The sequence below is a fragment of the Moschus berezovskii genome, chromosome 14, assembly GCF_049115385.1.
Source record: "Moschus berezovskii isolate FMDL1 chromosome 14, NW_MosBer_1.0, whole genome shotgun sequence".
NCBI lineage: Eukaryota > Metazoa > Chordata > Mammalia > Artiodactyla > Moschidae > Moschus > Moschus berezovskii.
In genome coordinates, this window is record NC_142473.1 from 16,012,665 (window position 1) to 16,036,445 (window position 23,781).

A 23,781-nucleotide genomic window follows, 5' to 3' on the forward strand; every position below is an offset into this window, starting at 1 on the left:
CTATGGTTTTTGCAGTGCTCATGTATGAAAGTGAGAGTTGGACTATAAAGAAAGCTGAGTGCCAAAGAATTGATGCTTTTGAACTGTGGTATTGGAGAAGACTCTTGAGAGTTCCTTGGACTGCAAGGAGATCCAACCAGTCCATCCTAAAGGAAATCAGTCTTGAATATTCATTGGAAGGACTGATGTTGAAGCTGAAACTCCAATACTTTGGCCATTTGATGCAAACAGCTGACTTATTTGAAAAGACCCTGATGCTGGGAAAGATTAAAGACAATAGGGGAAGGGAAAAACAGAGGATGAGATGGTTGGATGGGATAACCGATTCAATGGACATGAGTTTGAGTGAATTCCAGAATTGGTGATGGACAGGGAGGCCTGGCATACTGCAGTCCATGGGATTGCAGAGTCAGACATGACTGAGCTACTGAACAGAACTGAACTGAAGATGGAGAAGCTCTATACAGTCAGCAAAGCCAAGACCTGGAGCTGATTGTCTCAGATCATAAACTCTTTAGAGCAAATATCAGGTTTAAATAGAAGATAGTACAGAAAACCTCTTGGCAATTCAGTTCAGTTCAGTTGCTCAACTGTGTCCAATTCTTTGCCACCCCATGGACCTCACCATAGTAGGCTTCCCTGTCCATCACCAATTCCTGGAGCCTGCTCAGACTCACAGCCATTGATTCAGTGATACAATCCAACCATCTCATCTTCTATTGTCCCCTTCTCCTCCTACCTTCAATTTTTCCCAGAGTCAGGGTCTTTTTCAATGGGTCAGTTCTTTGCATCAGGTGGTTGAAGTACTGGAGCTTCAATTTCAGCATTAGTACTTGCAGTAAATTTTCAGGACAGATTTCCTTGTAGTCCAAGGGCCTCTCACGGGTATTCTCCAACACCACAGTTCAAAAACATTAATTTTACAGCACTCAGTTTTCTTTATGGCCCAACTGGCACATCCATACGTGACTACTAGAAAAATCATAGCTTTGACTAAACGGACCTTTGTCTGCAAACCAATGTCTCTGCTTTTTAATATGCTGTCTAGGTTTGTCACAGCTTTTATTCCAAGTAGCAAGTGTCTTTTAATTTCATGGTCACCATCTGCAGTGGTTTTGGAGGCCAAGAAAATAAAGTCATGGTTTCCGTTGTGTCCCCATATATTTGCTATGAAGTGATGGGACCAGACACCATGATCTTAATTTTTTGAAAGTTTAGTTTTAAGCTAGCTTTTTCACTCTCCTCTTTCACTTTCATCAATAGGTTTTTTAGTTCCTCTTCATTTTCTGCCATAAAGGTGGTGTATATCTGAGTTTATTGATATTTTTCCTGGCAATCTTAATTCCAGCTTGTGTTTCATCCAGCCCTGCCCACCTAAGCAAGCACAGGAGACCTGCTGGCCTTTACTTAATAGCTCTCATACATTATGCTGTACTCATCTTTTTAAGAGACAGAGTATAAAATGTAGTCACTTGTGAACTGCTTTTCACAGTATAATCCTCTAGTTATCAAATCATAAGTTTTCCTTAAGTGTTGCCTTTTTTGATAGTTCAGTTGGTAAAGAATCTTCCTGCAGTTCAGGAGACTCTGGTTTGATTCCTGGGTCGGGAAGATTCCCTGGAGTAGGGATAGGCTATCCACTCCAGTATTCTTGGGCTTCCTTTGTGGCTCAGCCAATAAAGAACCCACCCACAATTCTGGGAAACTTGGGTTCGATCCCTGGGTTGGGAAGATCCCCTGGAGAAGGGAATGTCTACGGAATCCTGTTTTCTGGCCTGGAGAATTCCATGGACTGCATAATCCACTGGATCGCAAAGAGTTAGATATAAGTGAGTGACTTTCACTAGGTCATTTAAGTATGACCTAAATCAAATCCCTTATAATCATGCAGTGGAGGTGACTAATAGTTAAGATCTGATAGACAGAGTGACTGGAAAGCTGTGGATGGAGGTTCCAGATATTGTACAGGAAGCAGTGACCAAAATCATCCCAAAGACAAAGAAATGAAGGAAGGCAAAGTGGTTGTCTGAGAAAGCTTTATAAAGCTAAGCAAAGAAGTGAAGTGAGAGGCAAGGTAAAAAGGGAAACATATCAACTCAATGTGAATTTCCAGAGAATAGAAAGGAGAGATAAGAAGGCCTTCTTAAGTGAACAATACAAAGAAATATAGGAAAACAATAGAATCGGAAAGACTAGAGATATCTTCAAGAAAATTGGAGACAACAAGGCAATATTTCATGCAAGGATGGGCATGATAAAGAAAAGAAATGGTAAGGAATTAACCAAAGCAGAAGATTTTAAGAAGAGGTGGCAAACATACACAGAAAACTGTATAGAAAAGGTCTTAATGACCCAGATAATCACAATGGTGTGGTTACTGATCTACGGTCAAACAACCTGTAGTATAAAGTCGAGTGGGCCTTTGGAAGCATTACTAAGAACAATGCTAGTGGAGGTGATGGAATTCCAGTTAAGCTATCTAAAACTCTGAAAGAGGTTGTTGCTAATCGTGCTATACTCCACATGTCAGCAAATTTGGAAAACTCAGCAGTGGTCATAGGACTGGAAAAGTTCAGTTTTCATTCTAGGGCAAAAGAAGGGCAATGACAAAGAATATTTAGATTGCCATACAATTGTCCTCATTTCACGTGCTAGCAAGATTTTGTTCAAAATCCTTCAAGCTGGGCTTCAGCAGTGTGTGAACCAAGACCTTCCAGATGTACAAGCTGCATTTAGAAAAGGTAGAGAAATCAGAGATCAAATTGCCTACATTCATTGGATAATACAGAAAGCTAGGGAATTCCTGTAAAATATCTACTCATGCTTCACTAACTATATGAAAGTCTTTGTGGGTCACAGCAGACGGTGGAAAATTCTTCAAGAGATGGGAATATCAGGCCACCTTACCTGTCTCTTGAAAAACCTGTATGCTAGTCACGAAACAACAGTTAGAGTCAGATATGCAACGATGGTCTGGTTCAAAATTGAGAATGGAGTATGACAAGGTGCATATTGTCACCTTGCTTATTTAACTTATATACAGGCTACGTGGTGCAAAATGCTGGATGAATCACAAGCTAGAACTGAGATTTCCAGGAGAAATTTCAACAACCTCAAATATGCAGATGATACCACTCTAAAGGCAGAAAGTGAAGAGGAATTAAAGCACCTGATTTAAACTTAGCATTTAAAAAACTAAGATCATGTCATTTGGTCCCATCATTTCACAGCAAATAGAAAGGGGAAAAGTGGAAGCAATGGCAGATTTTCTTTTCTTGAGCTCCAGAATCACTGCAGGTTAGACTATAGCCATGAAATTAAAAGATGCTTGCTCTTTGGAAGAAAAGCTGACAAACATAGCATATTAAAAAGCAGAGGCAGCTCTTTGCCAACAAAATCCTTCTAGTCAAAGCTATGTTCTTCCCAGTTGTCATGTATGGATGTGAGATTTGGTCCAAAAAAGGTTGAGTGCCAAAGAATTGATGCTTTCAAACTGTGGTGCTGGAGAAGATTCTGAAGAGTCCCTTAGACTGTAAGATCAAACCAGTTAATCCTAAATGAAATCAACCAATGAAATATTCACTAGAAAAACTGATGTTAAGGCTGAAGTTCCAATACTTTGGTCACTTGTTGTGAATAGCCTACTCCCTGAAAAAGACTCTGGTGCTGGGAAAGATTGAAAGAAAAGGAGAAGTGGGTGGCAGAAGATTCACTAGCATCACTGACTCAATGGACATGAATTTGTGCAAATTCTGGGAGACAGCGAAGGACAGGAGAAGCTTGCATCTTGCAGTCCATGGGGTCACAAAGAGTTAGACACTACTTAGGGCCTGAAAAGCAACAACAATCCCTGGTGGATTAGTGGTAAGGAATTTGCCTGCAATGCAGGTGATGTAAGAGAGGTGGGTTTGTTCCCTGGGTTGGGAAGTTCCCCTGGAGAAGGCAATGACAACTCATTTCAGCATTTTTTCCTGGGATATTGTATGGACAGAAGAACCTGGCAGGCAACAGTCCATAGGGTCGCAAAAATAGTTAGACACGAATTAACAACTGAATTGCTATCACCACCACCACCTAGAATGATGATTTAAAAGTCAAAGACCTCAGTTCTGAGCTTTTTTCTGTGAATTCCTTAATTGGTATTGCATTCTATTTGCCAACAGACTTGAGTTCACCTTCATGAAGTACTAAGAAAACATCAGAGCACTTTATTCACTCATTTGTTTCCTTATCTAGTCTGCTTATTTTCCTGTTTGGTATTAAAGTGGAGCAAACATTAATTGAGTCTAAGGTGTCATTCCAATCAACTTTTCATTAGAAACCAGGTTCATGAACTGGCTTGACCCATTCCTTTTGTTAACACATTTGTTTACTTACTAAGTAAACTTTAAGGGAGTTACTCCTAACTTACCTCTGTTTATTTACTTGTAAAATAGGTATATTATCTTTCTGCCTTTACCACTTTCATTTGTCAAAATAAAAATTAGTATACATGTAGTAGTAGACCTATCTGTTGGAGAAGGAAATGGCAACCTACTCCAGTGTTCTTGCCTGAGAAATCTCAGGGATAGAGCTGCCTAGTGGGCTAAAGTCCATGGGTGTGCAAACAGTTAGACATTACTGAGCACACAAGAACACACATACCTATTTATATATTACTGTATCATGAAAGGAAGAATTAACTTCGAGTTTTACTTTGAAAAATCCTTCAGTTCAGTTCATTCAGTCGTGTCCTACTCTTTGCGACCCCATGAATCACAGCACGCCAGGCCTCCTGTAAATCACCAGCTCCCGGAGTTCACTCAAACTCATGTCCATCGAGTCAGTGATGCCATCCAGCCATCTCATTCTCTGTCGTCCACATCTCCTCCCACCCCCAATCCCTCCCAGCATCAGAATCTTTTACAGTGAGTCAACTCGTCACATGAGGTGGCCAAAGTATTGCAGCTTCAGCTTTAGCATCAGTCCTTCCAATGAACACCCAGGATTGATCTCCCTTAGAATGGACTGGTTGCATCTCCTAGCAGTTCAAGGGACTCTCAAGAGTCTTCTCCAGCACCACAGTTCAAAAGCATCAATTCTTCGGTGATCAGCTTTCTTCACAGTCCAACTCTCACATCCATACATGACCACGGGAAAAACCATAGCCTTGACTAGACGGACCTTTATTGGCAAAGTAATGTCTCTGCTTTTTAATATGCTATCTAGGTTGGTCATAACTTTTCTTCCAAGGAGTAAGTGTCTTTTAATTTTATGGCTGCAATTAGCATCTGCAGTGATTTTGGAGCCCAAAAAAATAAAGTCTGAAAATGCTTCCACTGTTTCCCCATCTATTTCCCATGAAGTGATGGGACCAGATGCCATGATCTTTGCTTTCTGAATGTTGAGCTTCAAGCCAACCTTTTCACTCTCCTTTTTCACTTTCATCAAGAGGCTTTTTAGTTCCTCTTCACTTTCTGCCATAAGGGTGAAGTCATCTGCATCAGTTCAGTTCAATTCAATTCAGTTCAGTCGCTCAGTCATTTCCGACTCTCCGTGACCCCATGAAACACAGCACGCCAGGCCTCCCTGTCCATCACCAACTCCCGGAGTTCACTCAAACTCATATCCACAGAGTCGGTGATGCCATCCAGCCATCTCATTCTCTGTCGTCCCCGTCTCCTCCCGCCCCCAACATTTCCCAGTATCAGAGTCTTTTCCAATGAGTCAGCTCATCGCATGAGGTGGCCAAAGTATTGCAGTTTCAGCTTTAGCATCAGTCCTTCCAATAAACACCCAGGATTGATCTCCTTTAGAATGGACTGGTTAGATCTCCTTGCAATCGAAGGGACTCTCAAGAGGCTTCTCCAACACCACAGTTCAAAAGCATCAATCCTTCGGCGATCAGCTTTCTTCACACTCCAACTCTCACAGCCATACATGACCACAGGCATATCTGAGTTTATTGATATTTCTCCCAGCAATCTTGATTCCAGCTCGTGCTTCTCTCAACCCAGCATTCCTCATGATGTACTCTGCATATTAGTTAAATAAGCAGGGTGACAATATACAACCTTGACGTACTCCTTTTCCTATTTGGAATCAGTCTGTTCTTCCATGTCCAGTTCTAACTGTTGTTTACTGACCTGCATACAGGTTTCTCAAGAGGCAGTTCAGGTGGTCTGGTATTCCCATCTCTTTCAGAATGTTCCAAAGTTTATTGTGATCCACACAGTCAAAAGCTTTGGCATAGTCAATGAAGCAGAAATAGATGTTTTTCTGGAACTCTCTTGCTTTCTCCATGATCCAGCAGATGTTGACAATTTGATCTCTGGTGCCTCTGCCTTTTCTAAAACCTGTTGAACATCTGGAACTTCAAGGTTCACATATTGCTGATGACTGGCTTGGAGAATTTTGAGCATGAATTTGCTAGCATGGGAGATGAGTGCAATTGTGCGGTAGTTTGAGTATTCTTTGGGATTGGAATGAAGACTGACCTTTTCCAGTCCTGTGGCCACTGTTGCGTTTTCCAAATTTGTGGTAGTTTGAGCCTTTCTTTGGGATTGGAATGAAAACTGATCTTTTCCAGTCCTGTGGCCACTGCTGAGTTTTACAAATTTTCTGGCATATTGAGTGCAGCACTTTCACAGCATCATCTTTCAGGATTTGAAAGAGCTCAACTGGAATTCCATCACCTCCACTAGCTTTGTTCGTAGTGATGCTCTCTAAGGCCCACTTTTCTTCACATTCCAAGATGTCTGGCTCCAGGTGAGTGATCATGCCATCTTGATTATTTTGGTCGTGAAGATCTTTTTTGCACAGTTCCTCTGTGTATTCTTGCAACCTCTTCTTAATATCTTATGTTTCTGTTAGGTATATACCATTTCTGTCCTTTATCGAGCCTATCTTTGCATGAAATGTTCCCTTGATATCTCTAATTTTCTTGAAGAGATCTCTTGTTTTTCCTATTCTGTTGTTTTCCTCTATTTCTTTGCATTGATCACTGAGGAATGCTTTCTTATCTCTCCTTGCTTTTCTTTGGGAATCTGCATTCATATGCTTGTATCTTTTCTTTTCTCCTTTGCTTTTCGCGTCTCTTCTTTTCACAGCTATTTGTAAGGCCTCCTCAGACAGCCATTTTGCTTTTTTGTATTTCTTTTCCATGGAAATGGTCTTGGTCCCTGTCTGCTGTACAATGTCACGAACCTCTGTCCAGAGTTCATCACGCACTCTATCTATCAAATCTAGACCCTTAAATCTATTTCTTACTTCCATGGTATAATCATAAGGGATTTGATTTAGGTCATATCTGAATGGTCTATTGGTTTTCCCTACTTTCTTCAATTTCAGTCTGAATTTGGCAATAAGGAGTTCATGATCTGAGCCACAGTCAGTTCCTGGTCTTGTTTTTACTATCTGTATAGAGCTTCTCCATCTGTGGCTGCAAAGAATATAATCAATCTGATTTCAGTGTTGACCATCTAGTGATGTCCATGCGTAGAGTCTTCTCTTGTGTTGTTGAAGAGGGTTTTTTGCTATGACCAGTGCATTCTCTTTGTAAAACTCTATTATTCTTTTCCCTGCTTCATTCCGTGCTCCAAGGCCAAATTTGCCTGTTACTCCAGGTGTTTCTTGACTTCCTACTTTTGCGTTCCAGGCCCTTATAATGAAAAGGACATCTTTTTGGGGTGTTAGTTCTAAAAGATCTTGTAGATCTTCATAGAACCATTGGATTTCAACTTCTTCAGCATTACTGGTTGGTGCATAGGCTTGGATTACTGTAATATTGAATGGTTTGCCTTGGAAAAGAACAGAAATCATTCTGTCGTTTTTAAGATTGCATCCAAGTACTTCATTTCGGACTCTTTTGTTGACCATGATGGCTACGCTATTTCTTCTCTGGGATTCCTGCCCACAGTAGTGGATATAATGGTCATCCAATCCCAAAGAAAGGCAATGCCAAAGAATGCTCAAACTATCGCACAATTGCACTCATCTCACACACTAGTAAAGTCATGCTCAAAATTCTCCAAGCCAGGCTTCAGCAGTATGTAAACCGTAAATTCCCAGATGTTCAAGCAGGTTTTAGAAAAGGCAGAGGCACCAGAGATCAAATTGCCAACATCCGCTGGACCATGGAGAAAGCAAGAGAGTTTCAGGAAAACATCTATTTCTGCTTCATTGACTATGCCAAAGCCTTTGACTGTGTCGATCAAAATAAACTGTGAAACATTCTGAAAGAGATGGGAATCCCAGACCACCTGACCTGCCTCTTGAGAAACCTGTATGCAGGTCAGGAAGCAACAGTTAGAACTGGACATGGAACAACAGACTGGTTCCAAATAGGAAAAGGTATACGTCAAGGTTGTATATTGTCACCTTGCTTATTTAACTTCTATGCAGAGTACATCATGAGGAACGCTGGGCTGGAAGAAGCACAAGCTGGAATCAAAATTGCTGGGAGAAATATCAATAACCTCAGATATGCAGATGACACTACCCTTATGGCAGAAAGTGAAGAGGAACACAAAAGCCTCTTGATGAAAGTGAAAGAGGAGAGTGAAAAGGTTGGCTTGAAGCTCAATATTCAGAAAACAAAGATCATGGCATCTGGTCCTATCACTTCATGGGAAATAGATGGAAAAACAGTGGAAACAGTGTCAGACTTTATTTTTTTGGGCTCCAAAATCACTGCAGATGCTGATTGCAGCCATGAAATTAAAAGACGCTTACTCCTTGGAAGGAAAGTTATGACCAATCTTGATAGTATATTAAAAAGCAGAGACATTACTTTGCCAACGAAGGTCCGTCTCGTCAAGGCAATGGTTTTTCCCGTGGTCATGTATGGCTGTGAGAGTTGGAGTGTGAAGAAGGCTGATGGACGAAGAATCGATGCTTTTGAACTGTGGTGTTGGAGAAGACTCTTGAGAGTCCCTTATACTGCAAGGAGATCCAACCAGTCCATTCTAACGGAGATCAATCCTGGATGTTCATTGGAGGGACTGATGCTAAAGCTGAAACTGCAATACTTTAGCCACCTCATGCGACGAGTTGACTCACTGGAAAAGACTCTGATGCTGGGAAAGGTTGGGGGCGGGAGGAGAAGGGGACGACCGAGAATGAGATGGCTGGATGGCATCACCGACTCTGTGGACATGAGTTTGAGTGTACTCCAGGAGTTGGTGATGGACAGGGAGGCCTGGCGTGCTGTGATTCATGGGGTCGCGGAGAGTCGGACACGACTCAGCGACTGAACTGAACTGAAGTTAAATTCACCCATTCCAGTCCATTTTGGTTCACTGATTCCTAGAATGTCTACGTTTACTCTTGCCATCTCCTGTTTGACCACTTCCAATTTGCCTTGATTCATGAACCTAACATTCCAGGTTCCTATGCAATATTGCTCTTTACAGCATCGGACCTTACTTCTATCACCAGTCACATCCGCAACTGGTTATTTGTTTTGCTTTGGCTCCATCCCTTCATTCTTTCTGGAGTTATATCTCCACTGATCTCCAGTAGCATACTGGGCACCTACTGACCTGGGGAATTCCTCATTCAGTATGCTATCATTTTGCCTTTTGATACTGTTCATGGGGTTCTCAATGCAAGTATCTTGAAGTGGTTTACCATTTCCTTCTCCAGTGGACCACATGTTGTCAGACCTCTCCACCATGACCCGTCCGTCTTGGGTGGCCCCACACGTCATGACTTAGTTTCACTGAGTCAAACAGGGCTGTGGTTCATGTATAACTCATAGAAACTTGTTTTAAAGGAAAAAGTCCTTAAAAACTAGTAAATCCAAATAAAGAAGACCTGTAATAATGTTCAAAGAACATGTAATCCAATAAAGAAAAGAACACTAAGCATTGTGGTACGTTAAATTTCTGTTAAAGCTCACATATCCCTTTTTCTGCCAGTTAAAGAATGCTTTTGAATACCTCAAGTCGATTTTTAATTTCACTCATTGCACCTGTCACCTCTAGAATTTACATTTTGCTCTTTTTCATAAATGCCAAATATCCACTAATAGTCTCCTCTTGTTTGTAAATTGTCTTCATGCCTTTCTTTACTTCTTTATCTGCATTTGACCAATTTTATAGTGGTTGCTTTTAAAATCTGACAGTTCTTACAGGCAGTTTTAGTTGTCTATACATTTATCTTGTGTATGTTTTGCATATTCCTGTTTCTGTACATGCCTCATTATTTAGTTGAAAGCTGGGCATTTAAGGAATATCGTATAGAATCTCTGGATACTAGCCCCACACTCTTCTTTCTAACATTGTTTACCTGTTTAGTGACTTGGCTAGACTATTTTAGTGAAGTACATTTAGCTATATGGTGAAGCCTTTGATCTTGCTCATCAGAGGTCCTAGTCTTGGCTATATACACAGTCACCTTGGGATGATAGTAGTTTCAGTAGAGGATCTCTAATTGTCTTTCTCTTGCATCTCTCCATTATGCAGTCTGCTTCATTTTGTATTGCACCGCACATGTGAGTCTCCACCAATCATCAGCATAATACTCTATCGTTTTTGACAATACCCTGGAGCATATATTTCCCAGTGATCTAATCCAACAAAATTTGGGCAAAGGCAGTTGCTGAGGCCAGTCTATGAGAATTTTTTCCTGACTTCGTCCTGTTCCTTCGTCACTGTCTCATTGGTTCTCTCTGGTGAATTAGCTAACCTATTTATGATTTAGTTTATTGCTCTTAATTAAGATGGAGTGTTGTTATGGTTTGGCTTCCCTGGTGGCTCAGATGGTAAAGAACCCCTCTGCAACATGAGAGATCTGGCTTCAATCCCTGGGTTGGGAAGATCCCCTGGAGGAGGGCATGACAATCCACTCCAGTATTCTTGTCTGGAGAATCCCCATGGACAGAGGACCCTGTCGTGCTACAGTCCATGGGGTTGTAAATAGTTGAACACGACAGAGTGACTAAGCACATTGTTTTTGAGAATGATGTTAGTCTTCACCTTCCTCACACTCTGTTTCTAATGAAGTTAGTTCCTTTGGGGAGAGTATTGGAGATCTCTTTCTTATGTACAACTTTCTTCCTAGAATTGTTCTTTCTTTCTTTCTTCCTTCCTTCCTTTTCCTTTCTCTTTCTCCCCTTCTTTCTTTCTTATTTCTTACTTTCTTTCCTTCTATGTTTCTTTCTGAAGGGATGGGACTGACTAGACTACGTGAAGACAATTGGTCCCGATGTGGAACTGTTGGAAACAAAGAGATCCTAGCCCATATTGCAAGTGTGTGTAAGTTCAAGTGTCTTCCTTTTGTCCAGTGTCCACCTCCCACATGACTTCTGGAATCATCTTTGAACTCTTACCTTAAATAATACTTTGAGCACTGGGCAGGGAAAAAGCCTCTGATCTTCTTGATCTTGGATGAAACCTTCACTGTATGAGGTGAAAGTATTCAAGGTCTAAATTTTTTCAGCTGGCCTTACGTGGGGTTGTTGCTGTTCAGTCATTTAGCCATGTCCGACTCTTTGCAACCCCATGGACTGCAGCAAACCAGGCTTCCCTGTCCTACGATGTCTCCCAGAGTTTGCTCAAACTCATGTCTATTGAGTCAATGATGCTATCCAAATAATCTCACCCTCAGGGGTAGAGCCTCAATCTTGTGGGTAGTGGGTGATCGGTAGAAAGAAGCCCCCAACTCTCAACTGCCCTCACGAGGAATTTAATCTCTTAAATTGGAACTGGGGGAGATGAGAAATACTGGTACCTTGCTTCTGGTGACACAGAGTAAGCTTTAGCTTAGAAGAGAAGACAGTGAATCCCTCGGCCACATCCACCCAGATCTAGGGTGCAATTTCTGTCAGTCTGAGGTGTCTGTGGCAGGAGAGAGTAATGTGCTAAGCACCAAAGAATCCTGCTCTCCTTACTGAGTCTTAGTAGGGTTTTTTTTATTTATTTTTTTTCATTTGCTGCATACACTTAAGGTAATTTTGAGAGGATTGGAATGGTTGCTTGTGTGTGTGTGTGGTTTTTTTTTTTTAATAATTTGTTAGTTTTACTTGCTTTGCAGGTGAGTGGGTCTGTGGAACTCTTTATGCTGAGATCCAAGAAGTGGAACTCCTAGTACTAGTTTTCACCATTTATGAAATGGAGAAGGAAAACCTACCTCACTTATTTAATTTATACTTAAATGTGATAATACATGCTAAAGATTTTATAAACAAAAAAAGCACATGAATTAATATATTACTGTTGGTGAGTTCACATCTGTAAAACATCTATAAAGGCAGGTATTAAGGTTTTTATATTGATAAATGTGAATGTTTGAGTCAGACTTTAGAAAGAATGATGGCAAATTACCAATTAGGTACAAGAATGTAAGTTAAAGATCACATACCTTCTTCTTATTTCTAATAAAGGTAAAATAAAACTGTTCCAGTACTTGTTTTCTGGAGATTAAAATGGAATATTTGAGTAAATGCCTCCTTTCAAAGAACTGTTTTCTAGATTTTGGTTAAGATTTTCATGGAGGAGAAAGAATATTAAAATCACAAAGAGTGCATTGCAGGATTTCTTTATAATCTCATCAATTGAATTAGAGATAAAATTATCTTTATTAGACAGAGATGGATATTAAATTATTTTTGAGTGCAATTACATTTGTCGTCATTCAGATGCTAAGTCACGTCTGGCTCTTTGCAACCTCATAGACTGCAGCATGCAAGGCTTCTCTGTCCACTGTCTAGCAGAGTTTGCCCAAATTTATGTCCACTGAGTTGGTAATGCTATCCAGCTATTTCAACCTCTGCTGCCCCCTTCTCCTCTTGCCTTCAATTTTTTCCCCAGCATTAGTATCTTTCTCAGTGAGTCAGCTCTTTGCATCAGGTGGCCAAAGAAAGTATTGGAGCTTGAACTTCAGCACAGTCCTTGAAATGAATATTCAGGGTTGATGTCCTTTAATATTGACTGATTTGATCTTGCAGTCCAAGGGACTTTCAGGAGTCTTTTTCACACCACAATTCAGAAGCATCAATTCTTTCACACTCAGCATTTTTTATGGTCCAATTCTCACATCCATATGACTGCTATCTAGGATTTTCCTCAAATGCTTCCCCAACACCAAAGGTGTGTTGGAGGAAGAAGCATAAACAAAATTGTTTGGCAAATCTTGGATGATTGTGAAAAAGGGATGGTAGATATATGGAAATGTATTATAAAATTGTCTCTACTTCTGCATATGTTGAGATTTTAAAAGAAACAGTTTTAAGAGTATAGAGTAATTCCTGGAAACTGGGGACACAAGACAGATCTTTTAAATCTAGAGACCATGAGAGAATATGGCAGACACCTTCCAGTCATTGAAGGGTTTTCCTTTGTTTGTTTTTGTGGTGGTAATAGTTCAAGATGGCTACTTACTTTGTTCCCTTATTATCTTTTACTGGTATACAGACTTTATTCACAAATATACAGATGCAAATTTGCCAGTGTCTTCAAAATCCAAAAGTTTTAAACACTAGATACTAACGATGTTTGCAGAGCACAATAAAAGTTTCTTGTATTTTACTTTATTTAGTTAGTTTCGTATATTTTATTTAGTTTTACTTTATTTTATATTTGGCCTGAGTTGCATGCTGAAGGAACTAGCTTGCAGTAGTATACAGACTTAAGATCAACATATAATTTGTCATCTAAACTGAGACGTGCTATTACTAGCTATACAAAAACATAGATGTTGGTTGGACACAGTGGGTCATTGGGTCATATGGACACCTACACATTCTTGATAGGAGAAAGACATCATATGAAAATATTCCTCCAAAATTAAATAAAGCATTAAAGAGAATCAAGTATATAATCTGATTCAAATCTCTCACTTATCTCTCTGTCTCTATCTCTCTAGTTCAATGCATTAATACATTACAAACTGGGTCCCAAGATGTTGGAATTATTTTTTTGCTGAAAGTCATATAACTGACAAGTAATCCAAGATCATAATTTGTGGATTTTGATAACAATACAACCCTCTTTCCACTCAGTGAATAGCAACTATAAATTTGAAAACATATAAAATCTATTTATGAGTTCAACATTACAACAGCAATTACATATTCTAACTAAGTGATAGCTAGAAAGACTTTATTTTTTTGGGCTCCAAAATCACTGCAGATGCTGATTGCAACCATGAAATTAAAAGACACTTACTCCTTGGAAGGAAAGTTATGACCAACCTAGATAGCATATTAAAAAGCAGAGACATTACTTTGCCAACAAAGGTCCATCTAGTCAAGTCTATGGTTTTTCCAGTGGTCATGTATGGATGTGAGAGTTGGACTGTGAAGAAGGCCAACGGCCAAAGAATTGATGCTTTTGAACTGTGGTGTTGGAGAAGACTCTTGAGAGTCCTTTGGACTCCAAGGAAATCCAACCAGTCCATTCTAAAGGAGATCAATCCTGGGTGTTCATTGGAAGGACTGATGCTAAAGCTGAAACTCCAATACTTTGGCCACCTCATGTGACGTGTTGACTCACTGGAAAAGACCCTGATGGTGTGAAGGATTGGGGGAGGGAGGAGAAGGGGACGGCAGGGAATGAGATGGCTGGATGGCATCACCGACTCGATGGACATGAGTTTGAGTGAACTCCGGGAGTTGGTGATGGACAGGGAGGCCTGGTGTGTTGTGATTCATGGGGTCGCAAAGAGTCGGAACCTGACTGAGCAACTGAACTGAACTAACTGAGCTAGAAAGAAATACCACTTTTATGTGCTGATATTAAAGCACATAAATTCTACCTACTGAATATAATTTTAAAGTATTTTAATGAAAGAAAATTGGTAAGGAGTTTATATAACACATAAAAAAGAAACTTCAAGCTCAATGTTAGAAATTATTTCTGTCAGTGGACACATTAGGTAAATTAAGACAACACAAACATGCAGGATAGAGCAGTTTATTTTCATGTGATCTCATGGATATTGCTGTTTTTATTTCCCACAATTTCGTAATAAATTACTTAGAATCTTCTTAATTAGTAGGTGTTCTTTAGTGTAAACAAATGCATTTTTATTTTCACAATTGTCAATACAGTATGATCAGAATTCTACTAACATTCCTTACAATATTTCCTTAACAGGGTTTTGTTTCAGGGATGGGTTCCATTTTATGCAGTTCTGAGAAATTGTCCTGACAAAGAATTAGAGTACAGGTCTAATAATCCCTTCCTCTTGCAAAGAGAATTTGCCAGGAGGTCTTCTTTTCCAAATAGTCTATGGTATCATCATTGGTACTGACAGTTTTCTCTTTCTAGCGCTGAAGGATTGATAGCAGCAGCAGCCATACGCACTGTAATCTGAAAATCAAGACAATGTTCCTGATCTCAAATAACTAAAAATACAGAAGAGCTTTGTCTGCAAAATCTGGTTCATTCTCACAATTTCAAGTATTAGACTTGAACCTAAAGTACATGTCCTATGAAAGTGCCACATTCACTTAATGTCTGACTTTAATACCCACGGTGCATACTACACAGTAAAATGACAATAACTGAGAATCTTAATTGTACACCTACTACCTGGGAAATGGATTAAACACACACACACACACACACACACACACACACACACACACACACTTCTCCATGAAAAAGGTAATAATGTTTTTAATTTAATGACATGATGGGAAGTAAAGCTAAATTAGTCAAAGTACACAGCTCCATGTTATGCATCAATTGGCTCGATTTTGTAAGGTAAGTCACTCCAGTGGGCACACTGGAAACGTATTCCACCCTCAATTTGGGCTTTTCTTTTACAAGACAAGCCAGTTTGTTTGTGACACCCTGTTGGAGCGGGGAAGAGTTGTTGGACTCCCTGAGTTGAAATCGGTATTTTGGGAACTAATTCTTATGGCGGTAAGCCTATCCTAGTTGGAACTAGTTCATTTTTGTAGGGTAAATTTATTTGCCTGAGTTGAGAACCAGATAATCTGTGCATTGATGCAATTTGTTTGTTCTAGTTTGTTGAAATTTGCCTATGTCTTTTGTGTTTGATGTTATCAAACCTATAAAAATGGGAAACATTTAATCTATTCCAAAGGAAAATTCTTTGTGGTGTATATTAGATATACTAAACTCAAACAAGCAGTGGCACCTGAATGACTCAAATTATACAATCTGACAGTTGGAAGTGCTTTTCAAGGGAAAGGAACACACTGATAATAAATGAAGAGGCCCTTGGACATGAAGTGTGTGATTCTAATTTCCTTATAGGAGTCCCAGGTAACTTTGACAGTGTGGAACTTCAGCTCCGGTTTGGGGAGATTCTCCTGTGAAGGTGAACTCCAAGCTTTTGGAGAAAAGTCTCAACTCAACGGATAAATAATCCACCTGCAATGCTGGAGACATAAGAGACATGGGTATGATCCTTAGGTGAGGAAGACCCCCTAGAGTAAGAAAATGGCAGAGGAATCTGGTGGGTTACAGTCCAAAGGGTCAAAAGAGTCAGACACGACTGAGCAACTAAACAACATGTATTTTTTTTTCTCAAGAATGAATATGGGGGGAGGAACAAGACGGCGGAGGAATAGGACGGGGAGACCACTCTCTCACCCATGAATTCATCAAAAGAACATTTGAACGTGGGGTAAAGTCCACAAAACAACTTCTGAATGCTGGCAGAGGACATCAGGCACCCAGAAAAGCAGCCCATTGTCTTCAAAAGGATTAGGAAAAAACATAAAAGATAAAAAGAGAGACAAAAGAGGTAAGGATGGAGCTTCATCCTGGGAAGGGAGGCTTTAAAAAGAGAGACATTTCCAAACACCAGGAAACACTCTCACTGACGAGTCTGTGGTGAGCTTTGGAACCTCAGAGGGCCACATAACCAGGAGGAAAAAGAAAGAAATAATTAAAACCCACAGATTACCCGCCAAACGGTAACTCCCAGCAGACAAGCAGTGCAGATGCCTGCATCCGCCATTGGCAGACCAGGACTGGGCAGGGAGAAGCCGGCTGAACTGCTTAGAGAGAGGACTGGGCTTGAATGCCGCAAGAACAATCTAAGAGAACTGGGGATAGCAAAGCAGACTGGGAGAGCTTCCCCACGAAAAGGCGGAAAGCTTTAACCTAAGACTCCGACAGCCTCACTCACAGAACAAAGGACTGAGCAGAGTGAGCTGACTGTGGTCGGCCCATCCTCCATCCCCCACCGAGACAGGCAGGGAGGTCAGCCAGAGCTGGAGGGGGCAATCGCAGCCCCAGAAAGGCATCCGATACAAACTGCAGGCAGACTTGTTGCTAATCAAGACTTCTTGGGCTTGGGCCGGTCGATATCCGCCTGAGAAGGTGCGCCACTTGTACACCCAGAAAACCGAGTGGCAGGTACTGGGGAGGAGATAAGTCGCAGCGATCACGCTCACCAAACACCTGGTCACCTGAGATGCTCGGACCGGGGAAGGCACAAAACGCAGGCCAAACCCACTCTGCGCCTTTGTGGAGTACCCGAGAAACTTAACTTGAGCTGCTCAGACCTGGGAAGTGCATACAACTCAGAGCTGGCCGCAGACAGTTCCCGGCAGAGCAACCTAGAGCCTGTGCAGTGTAGACTGGAACAACACACCTGCTGTGAGTGGGGGCAAACCCAGTGTGGCCGAGACGCTACAAGCACTCCCCACAGATGCCAGAGATATTTGTCTGCAGCGTTCCTCCCTTCCCAGAACAGGACTGAACTACTGAGCCTTAAAAACGGTCCACCTGCCCCCTAGTATCAGGGCGGAAATTAGATACTGAAGAGACCAGCAAACAGAAGCTAAAACAGAAAGAACCACCTTGGAAATGACAGAGAAGTCTAGAGGCTATTCCAAGAATAAGACCAAAAACCAGAGGCAAGAGGCTTAAGCCCGAATCCTGAGAACATCAGAGAACTCCTGACTCCAGGGAACATTAACCGATAAGAGCTCATCAAATGCCTCCATACCTACACTAAAACCACACACGACCCAAAGGTCAACAAGTTCCAGAGAAAGACATACCATGCAAATTCTCCAGCAACACAGGAACATAGCCCTGAGCTTCAATATACAGGCTGCCCAAAGTCACTCCAAACCCACTGACATCTCATAACTCATTACTGGAAACTACATTGCACTCCAGAGAGAAGAAATCCAGCTCCACCCACCAGAACACTGAAACAAGCTTCCCTAACCAGGGAAGCTTGACAACCCACCCGTCCAACCTCACCCATAGCGAGGAAACTACATAATAAAGAGAATGCCACAATTGCCAGAACATAGAAAGGCCACGCCAACACAGCAATATAAACTAGATGAAGAGGCAGAGAAATACCCAGCAAATAGAGGAACAGGATAAATGCCCACAAACACAAACGAAAGACGAAGATACAGGGAAGCTACCTGATAAAGAATTTCGAATTTTGGTGGTGAAAATGATTCAAAATCTTGAAAGCAAAATGGAGTTACAGATAAATAACCTAGAGAAAAGGATTGAGAAGATGGAAGAAAGGTTTAAAAGGACTTAGAGGAAATAAAAAAGAGTCAATATAGAATGAATAATGCAATAGATGAGATCAGAAACACTCTGGAGGGAACAAACAGTAGAATAACAGAGGCAGAAGACAGGATAAGCGAGCTAGAAGATAGAATTGTAGAAATAAATGAAACAGAGAGGAAAAAAGAAAAATGAATTAAAAGAAATGAGGATAATTTTAGAGACCTCTGGGACAATGTTAAACGCTCCAACATTCGAACCATAGGAGTCCCAGAAGAAGAAGACAAAAAGAAAGACCATGAGAGAATACTTGAGGAGATAATAGTTGAAAACTTCCCTAAAATGGGGAAAGAAATAATCACCCAAGTCCAAGAAACCCAGAGAGTCCCCAACAGGATAAACCCAAGGCGAAATACTCCAAGACACATATTAATCAAATTAACAAAGATCAAACACAAAGAACAAATATTAAAAGCAGCAAGGGAAAAGAAGCAAATAACACACAAGGGGATCCCCATAAGGATCACAGCTGATCTTTCAACAGAAACTCTTCAGGCCAGGAGGAAATGGCAAGACATACTTAAAGTGATGAAAGAAAATAACCTACAGCCCAGATTACTGTACCCAGGAAGGATTTCATTCAAATATGAAGGAGAAATCAAAAGCTTTACAGACAAGCAAAAGCTGAGAGAATTCAGCACCACCAAACCAGCTCTCCAACAAATGCTAAAGGATCTTCTCTAGACAGGATACACGGAAAGGGTGTATAAATTTGAACCCAAAACAATAAAGAAAATGGCAATGGGATCATACTTATCAAAAATCACCTTAAATGTAAATGGGTTGAATGCCCTAACCAAAATACAAAGACTGACTGAATGGATACAAAAACAAGACCCCCCATTAATGGTGTCTACAAGAGACCCACCTCAAAACTAGGGACACATACAGACTGAAAGTGAAGGGCTGGAAAAAGATATTCCATGTAAATAGAGACCAAAAGAAAGCAGGAGTAGCAATACTCATATCAGATAAAATAAACTTTAAAACAAAGGCTGTGAAGAGACAAAGAAGGAAACTACATAATGATCAAAGGATCAATCCAAGAAGAAGATATAAAAATTATAAATATTTATGCACCCAACATAGGAGCACTGCAATATGTAAGACAATTACTAACAAGTATGAAAGGGGAAATTAACAACAATGCAATATAGTGGGAGATTTTAATACCCCACTTACATCTATGGATAGATGAACTAAACAGAAAATTAACAAGGAAACACAAACTTTAAATTATACAACAGACCAGTTAGACCTAATAGATATCTTTAGGACATTTCACCCCAAAACAATGAATTTCATCTTTTTCTCAAACGCACACGGAACCATTTCCAGGATAGATCACATCCTGGGACATAAATCTAGCCTTGGTAAATTCAAAAATTTGAAATCATTCCAAACATTTTTTCTGACCACAATGCAGTAAGATTAGATCTCAATTACGGGAGAAAAACCATTAAATATGCCAACATATGGAGGCTGAACAACAAGCTGCTAAATAATGAACAAATCATAGATGAAATCAAAAGAGAAACCAAAATATACATAGAAATGAATGAAAATGAAAACACAACAACCCAAAACCTCTGGGACACTGTAAAAGCAGTGCTAAGGGGAAGGTTCATAGCAATACAGGCACACCTCAAGAAACAAGAAAAAAAGTCAACTAAATAACCTAACTCTACATCTAAAGAAACTAGAAAAGGAAGAAATGAAGTACCCCAGGGTTAGTAGAAGGAAAGAAATTGTAAAAATTAGTGCAGAGATAAATGCAAAAGAAGCAAAAGAGACCATAGCAAAAATCAACAAAGCCAAAAGCTGGTTCTTTGAGAAGGTAAATAAAATTGACAAACCACTAGCCAGACTCATCAAGAAACAAAGGGAGAAGAACCAAATCAATAAAATTAGAAATGAAAATGGAGAGATCACAACCGACAACACAGAAATACAAAGGATTATTAGAGAAAACTATCAGCAGTTATATGGCAATAAAATGAATAACCTGGAAGAAATGGAAAAATTCCTAGAAAAGTACAACTTTCCAAAACTGAACCTGGAAGAAAGAGAAAATCTGAACAGACCCATCACAAGCACGGAACTAGAGGAAGTAATCAGAAATCTTCCAGCAAACAAAAGCCCAGGTCCAGATGGCTTCACAGCTGAATTCTACGAAAAATTGAGTGAAGAGCTAACACCTACTCTACTCAAATTCTTCCAGAAAATTGCTGAGGAAGGCCAACTTCCAAACTCATTTTATGAGGCTACCATCACACTAAACCCAAAACCTGGTAAAGATCCCACACAAAAAAAGATAACTACAGGCCAATATCACTGATGAACATAGATGCAAAAATCCTTAACAAATTCTAGCAATCAGAATCCAACAACACATTAAGAAGATCATACATCATGACCAAGTGGGCTTTATCCCAGGAATGCAAGGATTCTTCAATATCCACAAATCAATCAATGTAATACACCACATTAACAAACTGAAAAATAAAAATCTTATGATTATCTCAATAGATGCAGAGAAAGCCTTCGACAAAATACGACATCCATTTATGATAAAAACCCTCCAGAAAGTGGGAATAGAAGTGACATATCTCAACATAATAAAAGCTATATATGACAAACCCACAGCAAACATTATCCTCAATGGTGAAAAACTGAAAGCATTTCCCCTAAAGTCAGGAACAAGACAAGGGTGCCCACTCTCACCACTACTATTCAATACAGTTATGGAAGTTTTGGCTACAGAAATCAGAGCAGAAAAAGACATAAAAGGAATACGAATTGGAAAAGAAGAAGCAAAACTTTCACTGTTCACTGATGACATGATCCTCTTCACAGAAAACCCTAAAGACTCTACCAAAAACCTACTAGAGCTAATCAATGAATACAGTAAAGTTGAAGGATATAAAATCAACACACAGAAATTCCTTCCATTCCTATACACTAATAATGAGAAAATAGAAAGAGAAATTTAGGAAACTATTCCATTCACTGTTGCAAAAACAGAATTAAATACTTAGCCATATATCTACCTAAGGAAACAAAAGACTTATACATAGAAAATTATAAGACACTAGTGAAAGTAATCAAAGTGGAGACTCATAGATGGAGAATTATACCATGTTTGTGGATTGGAAGAATAAATATTGTAAAAATGAGTATACTACCCAAAGTAATTTATACATTCAATGCAATCCCTATCAAGCTCCCAAAGATATTTTTCACAGAACTAGAAAAAATAATCTCACAATTTGTATGGAAATACAAAACACCTCAAATAGCCAAAGCAATCTTGAAGAAGAAAAATGGAACTGGAGGAATTAACTTGCCGGTCTTCAGGCTCTACTACAAAGCCACTGTCATCAAGACAGTATGGTATTGGCATAAAGAGAGAAATTTAAATCAATGGAACAAAATAGAGAGACCAGAGATAAATCCACACACCTATGGACACCTTATCTTTGACAAAGGAGGCAAGAATATAAAATGGAGAAAAGACAGTCTCTTTAACAAGTGGTGCTGGGAAAACTGGCAAGCCACTTGTAAAAGAATGAAACTAGAACACTTCCTAACACCATACACCAAAATAAACTCAAAATGGATTAGAGAGTTAATGTAAGACCAGATTCTATAAAACTCCTAGAGGAGAACGTAGGCAAAACACTCTCCGACAGAAATCACAGCAGGATCCTCCAAGACCCACCTCCCAGAATATTGGAAATAAAAGCAAAAATAATCAAATGCGACCTAATTAAAATCAAAAGCTTCTGCACAGCAAAGGAAACTATAAGCAAGGTGAAAAGACAGCCTTCAGAATGGGAGAAAATAATAGCAAATGAAGCAACTGATAAAGGATTAATCTCCAAAATATACAAGCAACTCCTGCAGCTCAATTCCAGAAACATAAATGACCCAATCAAAAAATGGGCCAAAGAACTAAACAGACATTTCTCCAAAGAAGACATAAAGATGGCTAACAAACACATGAAAAAATGCTCAACATCCCTCATAACCAGAAAAATGCAAATCAAAACCACAATGAGATAACATTTCACACCAGTCAGAACTGCTGCTATCGAAAAGTCTACATGCAATAAACGCTGGAGACGGTGTGGAGAGAAGGGAACCCTCTTACACTGTTGGTGGGAATGCAAACTAGTACAGTCATTATGGAGAACAGTGTGGAGATTCCTCAAAAAACTGGAAATAGTTTTGCCATATGATCCAGTAATAACACTCCTGGGCATACACACCGAGGAAACCAGAATTGAAAGAGACACATGTACTCCAGTGTTCATTGTAGCACTGTTTATAATAGCCAGGACATGGAAGCAGCCTATATGTCCATCTGCAGATGAATGGATAAGAAAGCTGTGGTACATATACACATTGGAGTATTACTCAGCCATTAAAAAGAATGCATTTTAATCAGTTCTAATGAGGTGGATGAAACTGGAGCCTATTATACAGAGTGAAATAAGCCAGAAAGAAAAACACCAATACAGTATACTAACGCATATATATGGAATTTAGAAAGATGCAAATGTTAACCCTGTATACGAGACAGCAAAAAGATACAGATGTATGGAACTTTCTCTTTGGGACTCGGTGGGAGAGGGTGAGGGTGGAATGGTTCGGGAGAAATGCATTGAAACATGTATATTATCATATGTGAAATGAATCACCAGTTCAGGGTTGATGCATGTTACAGGATTCTCAGGGCTGGTATGTGGGGATGGCCCTGAAGGAGGATAAGGGGTGGAGGGAGGTGGGAGGGGGGTTTGGGAGGGGGAACTCATGTATACCTGGGGCGGATTCATGTCAATGTATGGCAAAATCAACCAATATAATATTGTAAAATAATTAGCCTGTAATAAAAATTAAAAAAAGAATGAATATGACATTGATTATAACTGATTAAATTATATCTTTATAGCCAGAAAGTATATACTGTTAAAGAATTCAAAAAGGATAAATCATCAAATGATAGTATTTACAATCTAGATAACCCTAAGCCATCAAAACAGAAAAAAAAAAATAGCTTCTTTCATCAAATAACTGATTTTCATGGAAAAATGTAATATCTTAAAGAGTTTTTGTATGATTTTTAATACCGGTAAATTATATTTTACTTATTGACAGGTCTACATTCCTTAACAGGTTTTACAGGTTTTGTATTTCTTAAGCAGAAAAAGGCGGGGGAAAAGAATGTTGAACAAGAAGAGTACAGATGACTTTTGTTTCCCACCAAAATTCTAAA